The sequence below is a fragment of the Bos javanicus genome, chromosome X (genome assembly GCF_032452875.1).
Source record: "Bos javanicus breed banteng chromosome X, ARS-OSU_banteng_1.0, whole genome shotgun sequence".
Classification (NCBI taxonomy): Eukaryota; Metazoa; Chordata; class Mammalia; order Artiodactyla; family Bovidae; genus Bos; species Bos javanicus.
Genome location: NC_083897.1, coordinates 126632821 through 126648191, shown reverse-complemented (window position 1 = coordinate 126648191; position 15371 = coordinate 126632821). Strand labels below are relative to the sequence as shown.

General features: G+C 40.5%; 1 protein-coding gene across 5 annotated transcripts in view; it reads right to left on the bottom strand.

Moving 5' to 3' along the window:
• The window catches only part of ARHGAP6 (Rho GTPase activating protein 6), a 541668-nt gene that overhangs the window by 118658 nt on the left and 407639 nt on the right, over positions 1 to 15371 (bottom strand). For 2 of the 5 annotated variants that reach the window (XM_061407889.1, XM_061407891.1), the window contains exon 2: positions 15050 to 15166. The exons of the other annotated variants lie outside the window; for them this stretch is intronic. The gene's annotated coding sequence lies outside the window, so the exon portion shown is untranslated. The remainder of the gene's footprint in view (positions 1 to 15049; positions 15167 to 15371) is intronic. 5 annotated transcript variants of the gene reach the window in all.

The window sequence follows — 15371 nt, the reverse complement described above, 5'->3', positions numbered from 1 at the left end:
ATGACCTGCTTGGATTTTGACTGGAATTCCCTTGAATGTGTAGATCAAGTTGAGAAGAACTGACATCTTGACACCGCTGAGTCTTCTTATCCATAAACATGCAGAATATCTCCATTTATTTAATTCTTCCTTGTTTTTATTCGTTGAAGTTGTGTAGTTTTCCTCATATAGATGGTGTACAAATTTGGTTACATTTATACCTAAGTACTTCATTTTGCGGGGTACTAATATAAACGGTATTATGGTATAAGTTTAAATTCTACTTGTTGAATGCTTGTATATAGGAAAGTGATTTTGTATATTAACCTTGTGTCCTACAACCTTGCTATAATTGCTTATTAGTTTCAGGATTTTTGTTGATCATTTTAGATTTTCTATGTAGATGATCACATCATCTGTGAATGGTTGAATGATCACATCATCTGGTAGAGATTCAGGAGGTAAAACTTACAAAAGTGTGGGGGCCTTCTGATGATTGGGTTTCCCTGAGGTTTTCAACTCTCAGAGTTATTCACACTGAGTCTCCAGCAATTCGTCAATGCAGTTCAGGTTTCCCCACTCCAGCACTGGTTCCCTTAGAGACTGTTGCTTCAATAAGTTATGATTCTCAGTATTCACCTGTTGATCTCTCCAATTTTTAGAGGCATCAGTGCACCCTCTGACTTTCCTTCTCTTATGGATCTAAGCAGAGTTGTTGACTTTTCAGTTTGTCAGACTTGTACTTGTTAGGTGGAGGGGTGTCTTCCAAGCTTTTTACATGTCAGACGAGAGACCCAAAGTTTTGATACAATTTTAAAGATACAATTTACATACCATAAAAATTATAATTTTACACTATATGAGTCAGTGTTTTTTTTTTTTAGTATGTTCACAGATACATGCAACCATTACCATTATCTAATTCTATAATATTCTAATCACCCCCAGAAGAAACTCTATACCCATTAGCAGTCACTCTCCATTCCCCCTTCATCTCTGGCCCTGACCACCACTAACCTACTCTATGTCTCCATACATTTACCAATTTTTGACTTTTAACTTAAGTGGAATTATACAAAATGTGGCCTTTTGTTTCTGGTTTCCTTCTCGTAGCATGTTTCCAGGGTTCATCCATACTGTAGCACGCATTAGTACTTCATTCCTTCTTATGGCTGAATAACATTCACTATATGAATATACCAAATATTGTTTAACCATTCATCAATTGATGGATATTTGGGTTGCTTTCACTTTTTGCCATTTTGAATAGAGCTGTACATGTAAAAGTATTCATGTTAATATGTTTTCAATTCTCTTGAGTACATGCCTAGGAGTGGAATTACTAGATTATATGATAACACTGCTGCTGCTGCTGCTAAGTCACTTCAGTCGTGTCCGATTCTGTGCGACCCCATAGACAGCAGCCCACCAGGCTCCCCCGTCCCTGGGATTCTCCAGGCAAGAACGATGGAGTGGGTTGCCATTTCCTTCTCCAATGCATGAAAGTGAAAAGTGAAAGTGAAGTCACTCAGTCCTGTCCGACCCTTAGCGACCCCATGGACTGCAGCCCACCAGGCTCCTCCGTCCGTGGGACTTTCCAGGCAAGAGTACTGGAGTGGGGTGACATTGCCTTCTCCAATGATAACACTACAAATAGCCAAACAAAGGCAACAACAAAAACTTAAACAACATGAGTTCAAACACCAACACTTCAAAATATTTTTAGTGCAAAACTCATTTTTCAGTTCATTCCTTTCATGTGAAAAAAATATCAAGTACAAGCAAACCTATATAGTACTTCCACTTCATATAGATTAGCTTTGGAGCTTTAACTAAACAGTGAGAAGGAATACAATTCTTCAATTTATTTTCTTTTCACAGGCTGATGATCATGAGTGGCTTGAAGAATTTAAACATTTGGAGTGTTAATTTTTTTTTAGAAACTGAGCCAGGTAATGGCTCTATCAAAAAGAGCAAGTAAAGTCTTAATCCCTTTATGCTCACATTTTAATTCCAATGACTAAGTGTTGATATCTAGCCTGGCAATTTTACGTGTTTAAAAAAATAAAGTACAGTTCAGAGTCTAGTTCCTTTCAAGGAGATATTCTTGTCTATATAAGGAGAGAAGCTAAAAACAAAATAACTGCACAGAACTGTTCATTAGCCTTGTTTTAATTGCCCTTGTGTTCTTTGATTTTATTGTTCTTTGGGTGAGGAAAGGCCAGAAGAGCTTAGTACCTCTTGCAAGGTAGTCATTCCATCCTGCAACATTTAATAGGACCAGAAGCAAATAAATAAGAAAGATAATCAAGCTTTATTTCTGACTCAATGAGCTTCTTTTTGGCTCTACAGAACAGTCCCTCACAGCCTCTATTGTCGAGAAATGGAGAAACCACTAGACAGATAATGTGGCTGGCAGAATAATGGCCTCCCCAAAGATGTTCACACCCTAATCCCTGAAACCTGGAAATACAGTTGATCCTTGAACAACACAGGTTTGAACTGCACAGATTCACTAACATGCAGATTTTTTTCCCAAAAGTAAATACTACAGTACTACATGATCTGCAGTTCATTGATATGGAAGCATAGATGCAGAGGAATTGCATTTACGGAGGGCTACGGTAAGTTGGATGTGGATGTTCAACTGTGCAGGGGGTCACTGCCCCTGATGCCCACCCTTGCATTGTTCAAGGTTCAACTTATGTTGCCATGGCAAAAGAGACTTTGCTGATGTAAGTAAAGTAATGACTTTGAGATGTAGAGAGGCCCTGGATTACCCAAATGGGCCCTATATAAATACCTGGGCCTTTGAAATATAAGCACATTTTCCAGCAAATTTCACAGTGATAGAGATACGACTATGGAAAATTGGTCAGAAAGATTCAGTCTTGTTGGCTATGAAGTTGGAGACAGGGTTCCATGAGCCTAGGAATGTGGGTGGCTCCTAAAAACTAAAAAAGGCAAAGAAATGGATTCTCCTCTTGAGCCTCCTGAAGTAATGCAGCCCTGTGGACATTTTGATTTTAGTCCATTGTGACCTGTGTCAGGTTCTAACCTAGAGCTGTAAGATAATGCGTGTATCATTGTAAGCCATTGATTTTGTGGTAATTTGTTACAGCAGCAATAGAAAAGGAATCCAGGGGGAGTCAGAAAATGTCTATGCCTTACAAGGGACTCCTAGACTATTTAATGACGGATTTCCCAAACTGTTCCATGATCAAGTAACTTCGAGAAAGTTGTTCATGTGAGCCCCATCTTAAAGAGTCAAGATTACTATAACTAAGGAAAACTTGGGAAGTCCTGAAGAGGGAGCATTGTAACTCAGAGTATCTTCTAAATGCACTTGCTACAATCTCGCCTTTTTCTTTTTTTCTTTTCAGAACATGTCTTCACGCCCCTCAGATTCCTCTGAACAGAGCTGGGAAATGCTGAGCTAATCCTACCTGCTCAGCTGAGAACCTGAGACCGAGAGGAAAGAAGTGACTAGCCAAGATGGCACTTTGGCAACACAAAGACTCAGCCCAGGCCTCACAGCCCTCATCTAGAACCCTGTTCAAAAAGCCACTCTGTCCCACTGACAAGACAACGTTCCCTGGAATCCGGACTATGAGGAGAGACTCACCCCAACAAAGCTTATAACATCAAAATCTCTCCTCAATAATAGCAAAAACAACATGGCTGCCTTAGCACTGAACTGAATTTTATTATTTAAAATAAAAGGGTTCAACAAACTATTGAAAATTTACTAATTTCATTAACCAGAGGAACGCAGTAAAATACTTCCCCCACGGTGACTGAGTATGTTCCTCAAAATGCCTAACTCTGCTGCCAGAGTCCATTTTCCACAAACTCTGGTTCCCATAAAGGCTAATTTGAGAAGGAACAGAGGTACGACCAAATGCTGCTGTTTTCCTTCATAGCACTTAAATAATGCTTTCTCCACATTTCCCACTGCCTGTTCCAAGAGCACTGTCCTTTGATGTTTTTCAGATACACATTATCCACATCCTTTTCCAGAAAGTGAATACTTTTTTCCACCACCTAGGTTTTTAAATAATAATAATAAAGATTACAACTGATAAAGCTAACGACTCAGAATGCTTCTTTTGTGCCAAAGTCTGTGCTACATGCTTCATGTGAGGAATCTCATTTAATCTTTACAACACCCGATTAAGTTAAGTATTACTATTAATATCTCTGTTTTTACAGATGAGCCAACCGTGGCACAGAGAATTTGAGTACTCTGTCCAAGGTCAAGTGACAGGAAGTGGTGGAGTCAGTCCCCACGTAATCTGACTTAGAGCCAAGGGGCTTGTAAGCAGTAGCCCAGTGGTTCTCAACTGGGGGTGGCTGTACCTGCTCAGACCTTTGGCCATACGCAGAGGCACTGCTGGTTGTCACAACTGAGGGGTGGAGTGCTACTGGCATCTAGTGGGCAGAGGCCAGGGATGCTGCTAGACATCCTAGAGGACCCAGGACAGCCCCCAAACAAAGGGAGATTCCGCTCGAAGTGTCAAGAGCTCCAGGATTAGGAAACACTACCCAAACCAAATGCCTCCTCAGGCCAGGGTGTGCTAATTGTTGGTAGGACACGCGCCTTCTCATTTCTAGGTTAGAGTCTGTATCTGGGAAATGAGGTTATCTCAACCAGGGATGGGGCCACTTAGAATCACAGGGTCCATTTGGTGCATCTTCTCATAGCATCGATTTACTAACTAGTTTCAGCTGGTACTTTCACACTCTGCCCTGCCATCCTGGAATACTACATTATTTTACTTTTGTCCTTCAATGGCCACGTGGGAAGAGCAGTAGCCCACCAGGGCATGAAGATTTGCTTTTCATTAGCCTTGTCCTTATAGTCCAGAAGACGCAACAGCAGTGTCTGTGTCACAGGCAATGGAGATAGCAAAGGGATGCAGCCACAACTGGGCTGCTTGGGATGTAGTTAAAATACTTTTGGAGAGCAGTTTCTGTAATATCTACTCAGAATACAATTGGGCATACCATTCGACCCTGCAATTCTATTTCTAAAAATGTATTTTGCAGAAATACGGAATGGGCAAGATACATTTACAAAGATGTTCACCTCAACATCAACTCTGATAGCAAAAAACAAACTCCATAACAGTAATGCTAGCCTATGTTCACCAAAACATGCACGCAAGACTGTTCATAGCAGCGTTATTTGCAACAATCAAAGTCTGTAAAGTACACAGATACTCATCAAAGTAGAATGGATAAATTGTGGTAAATATATCCACACAATGGAATGCTGTGTAGCAATGAGAATGAATAAACAAACTTCAACCACCTACAACAATATGGATGAATTCCACAGACATCATTCTGAGCAAAAGAAGCCTGACACAAAAGAGAACATACTGTATAAAACCCTAAATGCAAAGCATAATAGGCAAATCTGTGCTGTAAAAAGACAAATCAGGAGTTACTGTAGGGGAGAAGTGACTGGAAGGGAGTTCAAGGGGAGCCCAGGGTGCTGGTCATGTTTCCTCATATGGTATAGGTGTGTTCACTTTGGGGAAACATGAAGTTGTAAGCTTATGTACGATAGGTGCCCTTTTCTACATGTGTGTTCTATTTTATAGGGGCTTCCCCAGTGACTCGGCAGTAAAGAATCTGCCTGCAATGCAGGAACCGCAGCAGAGGCAGGTTTGATCCCTGGGTTAGGAAGATCCCCTGGAGGAGGCATGGCAATCTACTCCAGTATTCTTGTCTGGGGAATCCCATGGACAGAGGAGCTTGGCGGGCTAGAGTCCATGGGGTTGCAAAGAGTCAGATACGACTGAAGCAACTTAGCACTCACACACACGCTTCTATTCTCTCTCTCTTTCTCTCTCTCTCTCTCTCTCTCTATATATATATATATATATACACATACATACATATATAAACATCAGCAACCTAAATATCCATCGGTGGGTAACTAGCTACATAAACTACAAAATGGGATATATAGTAAATGGAATTCTATGCAGCCATTAAGAAAAATGAAGTAGCACTCATAAACTTGGGAAAATGTCCACGCTATATAAAGGCAAACAAGGAAGTTGCAGAACGGCATGATGTCTATCATAAATTTTATAGGAAACACGTTTGAGTGTAAGCACAGAAAAAGCAGAAGGATATTCGCAAATGGTTAATAGTAACTTTTGCTTGAGGAGGGGCTTCTTAGGGATTTTGACATTCTGCCTAATGTATTTCAATATTGTTTGAGTTTATTTACTAACATGTATTATGTTTGTACTCAGAGAAGAAGGGCATAGAGAAAATTAAGATGAACAAGATACGCCTTACATTTGAGCCGGTTATTATGTCATCACGTGGGAAGTACGGGGTTTTGCTAGATGAAGGCGATGCTAATGAGATAAACCTAGTGCCTTGCCTGCAGGGCTCCTAATTGAATCCAGTGAGGGTGGTCACTGTTGGTTTGTTGCTGGCAATCTTAACAATTGATTCAAATTTACACTTGTTTGCTGGGCTGCTCCACATCCAAATCTAGTTGTGGTGTGGCCACCACAAACGGGATTCTTGGCCACACAAAGAATGTGTCTACAAAACGAGAAAACAATTGGATTTGTTTGATTACATGAACAAAACTGTATATTCAGAGGAAGGAAAAATCAAAACAGCTACACCCAAAGTAACCTACCCAGATGGGTGGTTCATGAAATTCACTCACTCATTGAATCAACATTTTAGCAGCCTCATGCGGACTCTGTGAGAGAATCTGTTTGAAATGAAATACTCACTTGTAGATAAACCAACAGACCATGGAAAACACTTTTTCCTTGAACCATCGTCAACAAATGTTTTCTGAGTGCCCACCGTGGGTTTGCCATCATGCTAAAACTCAGTGGGTCCAATACTCCTATTGTTTTTTATTTTTATTTTTTTACTTTACAATATTGTATTGGTTTTGCCATACATCAACATGCATCCGCCACGTGTTTTTTAAACTTTTAATTTTGTGTCGGAGTATAGCTGATAAACAACATTGTGATGGTTTCAGGCGGACAGCAAGGGGACTCAGCCATACATACACATGTATCCATTCTCCCCCAAACTCCCCTCTCATCCAGGCTGCCACATAACACTGAGCAGAGTTCTCTGTGCTGTACAGCTGGTCCTTGTTGGTTCTCCATTTTAAATATAGCAGTGTGTACTGACACTCCTATTTTATAACCAATTGCAAATGCCACTGTGCTGAGTGTACTTAATTCCACTCATGGCACTGAATGGAACTTCACTTGAAAGAAAGAACCATTGATTTGGGTAAAGTTGATAGAACTACAGCTTTTCATACACAGTAAATGTCTATGAGACATATATTAACAGTTCATAAGGTAAACTAGATTGTGTCTCATGGAGTTCAACTCTGGTTGCATGTTATATTCAACTGAAACAGAATTTCTAGAGGTGGCACCTGGCCATCTATAGTTGTAAAAGCTCCCCAGGTGATTCAAAACCATGATGAATTGGAGCCATTGCTCAAACCAATTACATGAGAAGCTAGGTGGAACGGGACACAGAGTGTTATTTAAAAGCTACCCAAGTGGCTCTAAACTATAGTCTGCACTGAAACAAATTTCTCCTGAATTTATATTGTAAAAGAATCAGATGTGGCCCTTCAAGAAGCATTTTGGAAAGGGACCCAATATGACTTATGTGAAATGGAGTATTTCCTGCCATATCAATAAATAAGGATGTCACAGCCATTGTTGATTCTGGCCTTCCAAATGTGAATTTCTGAGCCCGGAAAGCACTGAGGAGTGGGGTCGGGGTAGGGGTGGGGGTAGGATGGGTGAAGAAGTGGCAGCGGCAGCCATCAGCCCCAGGCTGAGATGCATAGGAAAGGAATAATTTCAGGGAACCCAGAGTCTCACATCTACCCACATATAGAAAAGCGCTAAATTCCTTAACTTCAGATATCTGGTTTTCCTTAATTAACAATAATCTTTTGATGTTCCGACTATCTGGCCCTATTGCAAACTTCTATATAACCTGACTGACTCCTTTCCCCGCCTCCTGGGAACAGTTCTCTTGGGATTACTTGAGATGCTGTCTCCAGGTCTCGAAGTCCTAAAAATTCCCATCTAATAGAACATAACTGTCAAGTCCTAGGTTGTGACTATTTTTTTGTTGACACTTGGTTTCAGTGTGTGCACTTTTACTAGAAGGTTGACCACAAGGTGGTATTCAACCATGTTATGGTTTCAGATGTTTCAGCTAATGTGTATATATGAGCTAGCAGTTTGTTAAGTGCTTAACAGGCTTAAACACTAGTCCACGTGCTTGATTGACATTATTTCATTTAATCCTCATAACAATTCTATAAAGAACTGAGTGGGAAGAGTCTGAGAGCACTGCCATACACAGGGCATCAAGTCCTAGACAGTCAAGGTTACACAGACTCAGGCAGTTTGAGAAAACACTTCTTTAAAATTGAGAGCAGGAAATGGGCCAATTATTATCTGCATAACTTTAAGATTCCCACTCTGACCAGGGCAGATCTTGAGAACTAGCATTCATTTTTAAATGGGTTACAGGGAGGAGGAGGACCTCGTCCACTCACAGAAAAGAGGTCACGCTTATAAACTGACTTTCTGAAGTGTACACATTTTTGAAGCTTACGTGTTTCCTCTTTCTTCATTCCTTAGACTGTTAGATTAGTAGGATATGATTAAATTGCAATTGCCCGCTTGTTTTCATTATCCACGGTTTAAATCAAATCTCATGCTTCTTTTTGCTGCTCAAGGGGTACTTATAATCTGCAGTAGAATTTTAAAGCTGAGTTAAGCATAACTCTTTGAGAACGATTGATACAGTGTTACAGTTGTACCATGCTGCTGCTGCTGCTGCTAAGTCGCTTCAGTCATGTCCGACTCTGTGCGACCCCAGAGACAGCAGCCCACCAGGCTCCCCCGTCCCTGGGATTCTTCAGGCAAGAACACTGGAGTGGGTTGCCATTTCCTTCTCCAATGCATGAAAGTGAAAAGTCAAAGTGAAGTCGCTCAGTCGTGTCCGACTCTTAGCGACCTCACGGACTGCAGCCTACCAGGCTCCTCGGTCCATGGGACTTTCCAGGCAAGAGTACTGGAGTGGGGTGCCATAACCTTCTCCGACATTTGTAGCATAGAACACGCCAAATCCAAATTGATATACATTTTAAATTATTGGGACCATGATTCCAAATCTGCATACTGAAGGTGAAGAGCACTGGGACATACCATTTTCTTTTTTAAATAACAATTTTAATCTTTTTTAATACTCCGAAAAGTGGGTGGTTTTTCCCATCAGATATTTTTTTCAATTGTAATTTTTATCTAAGTAACTCATTTCCCCTATTCATCTCTTCACTTTTCTAAAAGAAATCACAGAATTTTAAAACTCGGGGTTCATCATTCAGATTGTCAAAGGCCCTGAAACAGTGGTTTTTCCACCACAGAGGCTGGGTGCAGGCATCCACGCCACTTCCTACACCTCTACACTCAGCTCAATTCTTAGGTAAGTATAGATTTGTGGTTCTCAACTGGGAGAACTGTTGTTCCCCTTCCTCCCCAGGGAACATACGGCCATGTCCGGAGACATTTTTGGTTGTTATCACTGGGAGAGGAGGTGGTTCTGGCATCTGGAGGATAGAGGCCGGGATCCTGCTAACATGTTACTTGCACAGGACGGACCCACAGCAAAGAATGATGTAGTCCAAATGCCAAGGATGCTGACACTGAGAAACCCTGCTAGCAAGATCCATTTTCCAACACATACTGTATGATACCAGTTATATGAAATGTCCAGGATACACAAACCCATCAAGACAGAAAGCAGATTGGTAGGTGTTTAGGGCTTGGGCAAAGGGAAATAGGGGGCAATTGCTAATGAGTATGGGATTTCTTTTCAGGTGATGAAAATGTTTTGAAACTAGATTGTGGGGATGGTTACAAACTTTATAAAGATACAAAAATATACTAAAGCCCACTCAGCTGTACACTCTAAACAGGTAAACTTTATGATATGTAACTGCTAGGACAATAAAGTTATTAAAATTCTTTTTATAGACCTTTCATTAAGTAGCTTTTATTTCTGACTAAGCAAGGGCATTTTTGAATAGCTCTAGGTTTGGCTGGAGAATATTCTGTGGCAGCCCTTATTAAATGCAATTCTGTATTTTATAGGAAAGATTACAGACTTTTACTTTTTAAATTAAGATGTTCCCAGAATGTTATTGTTTTTTTCCATAATATTATTTGGTCTGGGGCCCTTTCAGATATTACATTTATCTGTGAGCTAATAGGTCAGGAGTGCCTGGGACAGGGCGGGTACCCAGGGGTCTGGTCTACTCTAGCTTTCATTGTGATGTAAAGATGGCCAAGTCAGCCAACCACTTCCCACTTCAACTTCCTCGTTCCTGACAAACTTTCATGTTAGAAACCCAAGAAAGCAAGCAGGGTGAGAGCAAACGTGTAATGCTTCGCTGCTGCCAACTGTACACAACTCACATTCCTTGCCCTGGCATCCAGGTCTCTCTCTTCCCACTGGCCACTTGCATCGCTATTTTTCAATCTAAAATCCCTGCTCCTGCCCAGTTGGTCTTCTTCTGCATACCCAAGAGCCCTCTGCATTTTTCCATTTCTGCTGTTTCCAATGACAAAGCCCTGTGATGGAATAGCCTTTACATCTATCCAAATCCTCTGCATTCCCAAAGTCCAGACACCCTTCTACCTTTTTCCAAAGCCTCTGATTCACGGTAAATGACAGCAGTTACTTCAGGTAAGGAATTGTACATTTAATTGCTAAGCATGGAAGCACGACAAGATGTCTGTCACCTCTTGGACCTCGTCTTATACTCCAGCCTCGACCTCACACTATGCCAGCAGCACTGGCCTCCTGCCAGTTCCCCAACATGCCATGTTGGTGCCTTTGTGTTGGCTCTCCCCCAAGAGATGCTCAGGTTTTAAAACTGACGACCCTATTGTACCTTACAACTCAGCATTTTAATGCCCTTTAGCCAGCTCTGTATTTCCTTTTCCTTAGCCCTTCTCATCTTTTAACATATCTTTTATTTATCATATCTGTTGTTCATATTGCTGTCTGTGAGATTGTGAACAGGGATCTCTGCCTTTTGTGTACTGATACACTCCATGAATGTAGAACATGCCTGGCATGTGGAAGGTAATCAACTATTATTTAAACATGTTAAATGCTAGAACATCGGATGACATTTAATAAACTTTAGTTTCATCATCATTGCTGTCGTCACCATCAACTGTATCTCATGGGGCAACTCTTACATACTTTAACTCCATACCACTGCACTGTGTTTAACCTTTCCTGGTTCTGTATTTTATATACTGTATAAAGGTGGGGTAAGCTTCTTAAGGGGAGAGACCAATGGCATGTATATATTCTTGATATGTCTTCTTTTCAGATTGAGATATAATTCACTTGCCATGAAATTCACCACTTGAAAGTTTACAACTGAGCGGCTTTCAGTATAGTCAAACGGTTGTACAACTGTCACCACTGATCTAATTCCAGAACATTTCCATCACCCTCTTCATAGAAACCCCAAACCCATTAGCAGTCCCTCCCCATGCTTCTCTCTCCCACATCCCGGCAACCAGGAATTTAATTTCTGTCCCTATGGATTTGGTTATTCTGGGCATTTTGAAAAGGGAATCATACAATATGTGGTCTTTTGTATCTGGCTTCTTTCAGTTAGCATCATGTTTTCAAGGTTCATCCATGCTGCAGCACTTGCCAGTACTTCATTCTTTTTTATGGCTGAATAATATTGTGTGGTATGGATATCATGCCATATGTTTACATGTGTGCTGCTGCTGCTGCTAAGTCGCTTCAGTCATGTCCAACTCTGTGCGACCCCAGAGATGACAGCCCACCAGGCTCCCCCGTCCCTGGGATTCTCCAGGCAAGAACACTGGAGTGGTTTGCCATTTCCTTCTCCAATGCATGAAAGTGAAAAGTGAAAGTGAAGTCGCTTAGTCGTGTCTGACTCTTAGCGACCCCATGGACTGCAGCCTACCAGGCTCCTCTGTCCATGGGATTTTCCAGGCAAGAGTACTGGAATGGGGTGCCATTGCCTTCTCCATACATGTATGCTAGGCTTTGAATATTACAGATACTCAATACACATTTTATCCCAATTATTTAAAAATTCTGGAAGCATATAGAATGCTACTGAGAAGAAACTTAGCACAGGACTGTGATTCTCCTAAGAGCACATGATAATCAAGATGATGCATTAATAAAACATTAAAAAAATGTAACATTAAAAAAAGGTAAAAAAATTAACATTAAAAAAGAGGTAACTTAAAAAAAGAGATTTTATGATTTTTTCAAGCTGTGTTAGCATTATACTGGGGCAAATGTCATCTACAATTAGAACAAACTTGTACTCACTCCATTGAATTCTGTGATAGGTGACTGCATCTCTTTAATTTCAAGTAAAACTTCTTATGATAAAATGGATGTGAGTAGAATTATTGGCTTCCTGGTGGTGCTAGTGGTAAAGAATCTGCCTGCCAATGCAAGAGACACAGGAGACTCAGGTTCGATCCCTGGGTTGGGAAGAACTTTTGGTATTCCTGCTAATTTATTTCCTCAGAGTTAGAGCAACTTCAAATGTAGTTAATATTCCAGACATACCATTCATGATGTGGCCTTTTAAATAGAAGTTTGGAAATAACTCTCAACTACTATCACTGAATTTTATATAATTGAGGGATGTGATAAAGAAAATACTAGTTGAAAAGCTGCTCACAGTGCTGTCTATATTCAAAGGGCCATGAGCTAAAACAATAACCAGAATGGATACCAGAAACGACAACACAACCAGAACCGGGGGCATTGCCTGCACTTCGGTTTCACCATTTATTTCTTGTTCCCTGTAGAATTAGCTGATCATATGAAAATAGTATTCTGACTTTTTACACTTATGTCCTTGTGGGTAATTCCTTAAGAAATGAACATGAAAGGTATCCTACTGAATTGTAACAAAGTAAGAATTTTCTATCCAAGAACAATAGAAGAAATTCTGCATATCAAATATGTGAGAATGATCATTTCCAGCCTCTTGGGTGGTGAACTGTTTCCTTTGCTGTGTCTCCTTGAGCAAGTAGTGACATTGTCATAATATTGGAAACCATGTTTAGGAAGAGTCAATTGTATGCTCAAGACATTACCAGCTTCCTGTTACTGATGTTTCCCCATTTTCCAGGTAGGGAGGTAAGTATACAAGAGTCAAGAACACTGGCTCAGGTCAAGCATCATGGCTCAATGGCCCAACCATAACTCTAACCTATGCTGTCCTTTACCAAAGACAAGTTCTCTGCACCATAGCATATTGCTTTTGTTTGGAGACTACCAATCTGAGTATGTGTACATCGAATTCCCTTAGGAAAGTACAACTTACTTTGGTGTATTTTGCTCAATAAGCAGAAATAAAAATGCTTGTTCTTATGTTACTCTGTTACCTCTGTTAACACAGACATAACATTTTCACTCCTGACAGTTACCAGTTAATTATAACCCAAACAACATACTATCCATCTGCATATAATTTCCCTTACTGAAAACTGCTCCACCAGATATTTAGGAAATGCTTACAGACCTGACAAATTACAAGCTGTATGAGTTCTGTGTGTGTTTATATTATTCAGATAGCTTTCACTAGTGATCTAAAAGGGACCCTATAGCTTTTTAAAAATCATTTCTTCCGTCTTTGATTTGTATGTTCAGCTTTTCCTCCCCCTGAGAATGAATATTAAATAAACCTAGGGCCTGTGAAAGATCCAGGCCTATCACTCAGCACTCTGTCTGAACAGGGATGAGCAATATTATACCCTAAACTTGTATCTCTCCGGCATTTGTTCTGTTCACCAATTATTTAAAAGAAATAAAATCTTGGTTTCCCAAAAGCTTTCAGGAATAAATCTCTTAGATAACTACTGTTAATATTTTGGTGACTATCTCCCCAACTGGAAAAAGGGAGAGAGTGAGAAGGAGGGGAAGAGGAAAGAGGAGGAGAAGGAGAATTATTTCAGAGCCAAAGGACTTTAAAAATCTTTTTTTCCACTAAACTATGTCACGAAGAGTCGGACACAACTGAATAACTGAACTGAACTGATGTATCACAAGCATATTTCTATGTCACCAAATACAGATGGATACCCTTTATATGTGCCACAGTGGATTTGAACCAGTCCCTCATTGGGAGGCATTTTGTTCTAGATGTTGGTTCATAAACACTTCTATCTACTTTATATTGTCCTTGGAAACAGCAGGCACTGCCTGTAACTGAATCTTTCCCTGGTGATTCAGCGCGTGGGTATCCATTCATGTCCAATCACTGCAGGACCTCAGGCTGAAAGACTGAAGCGATTCCATGGAAAATTAATATACCCCTCCCCAGTCCAGCCAGAGAGCTCCTGGAAGACTCTAGGTGGGCCGCCTTTCCCACAGACCCCGCGTCTTTTGTTGTCACTGTGCTCCTTCTCTGCCCTCCTCATCCCTTTCTCCTCCACAAACACAGACATAGGCCAAGAGCGTGTTTACTTCCTGAAGGTGAGAAGGACCATCTGTTCCAACACCCTCTCCTAGCATTCTCCACCCCTATGCAGAGTGAAGAATGCTTCTAGAAACTGTGAGCAGTTTGAGAATTGGGTCACTGACCTATTCATCTTTGTACTCCAGCGCCAATGACCGTGCTAGGTACATACGAAGAGCTCAGCAATGGCTACTGAAGTTAGATCAGAGCTTTGGCCTTTGAGGGATAAGAGTTTAGGGTCCTAGGACTATCTTCCTTTACTGCAGTGCTGTTGTATTTCTTGCTGCTTCAGTAAAGTTTCCTTTTTTCATTTCAGGACTTTTGGGGCTTGCTGAGCCAGTCACCACCAGTCACCACCTTTGATCACCACCTTGAATAACATCATCATGCACTTCTATCTTCTTATATATGCCATTCTTCTAATTCTTTACCCCTGTTACTGCTTTTCTGATGCTTTTTTTTTTTAATCCCAAGTCTACTCACTTATTAAATGTTGTTAGCCAGTAGAAGATTCCTGTTTTTTCCCATAGCTTCAAATGACCAGCCACAAAACAGTTGAGTCCAGGATATTCTGGAATATGTACTGATGGCTTGCAGTCACTAAAACATGTGAATATGGGTGAGTGAGGTTAGGTTTTTTTGCTATTATTCTTTTCAAATTACACCTTGGGCTGAAGCCTAGAAAGATAATAATAATAATAACAAAACTTTATTATATCAAGCAAATTAACTCAGTTTCAAATAAGGAAAAAAATCAATTTTATCTATCATAGTATATTTGCTTGTAATATATTAAATTTAAACT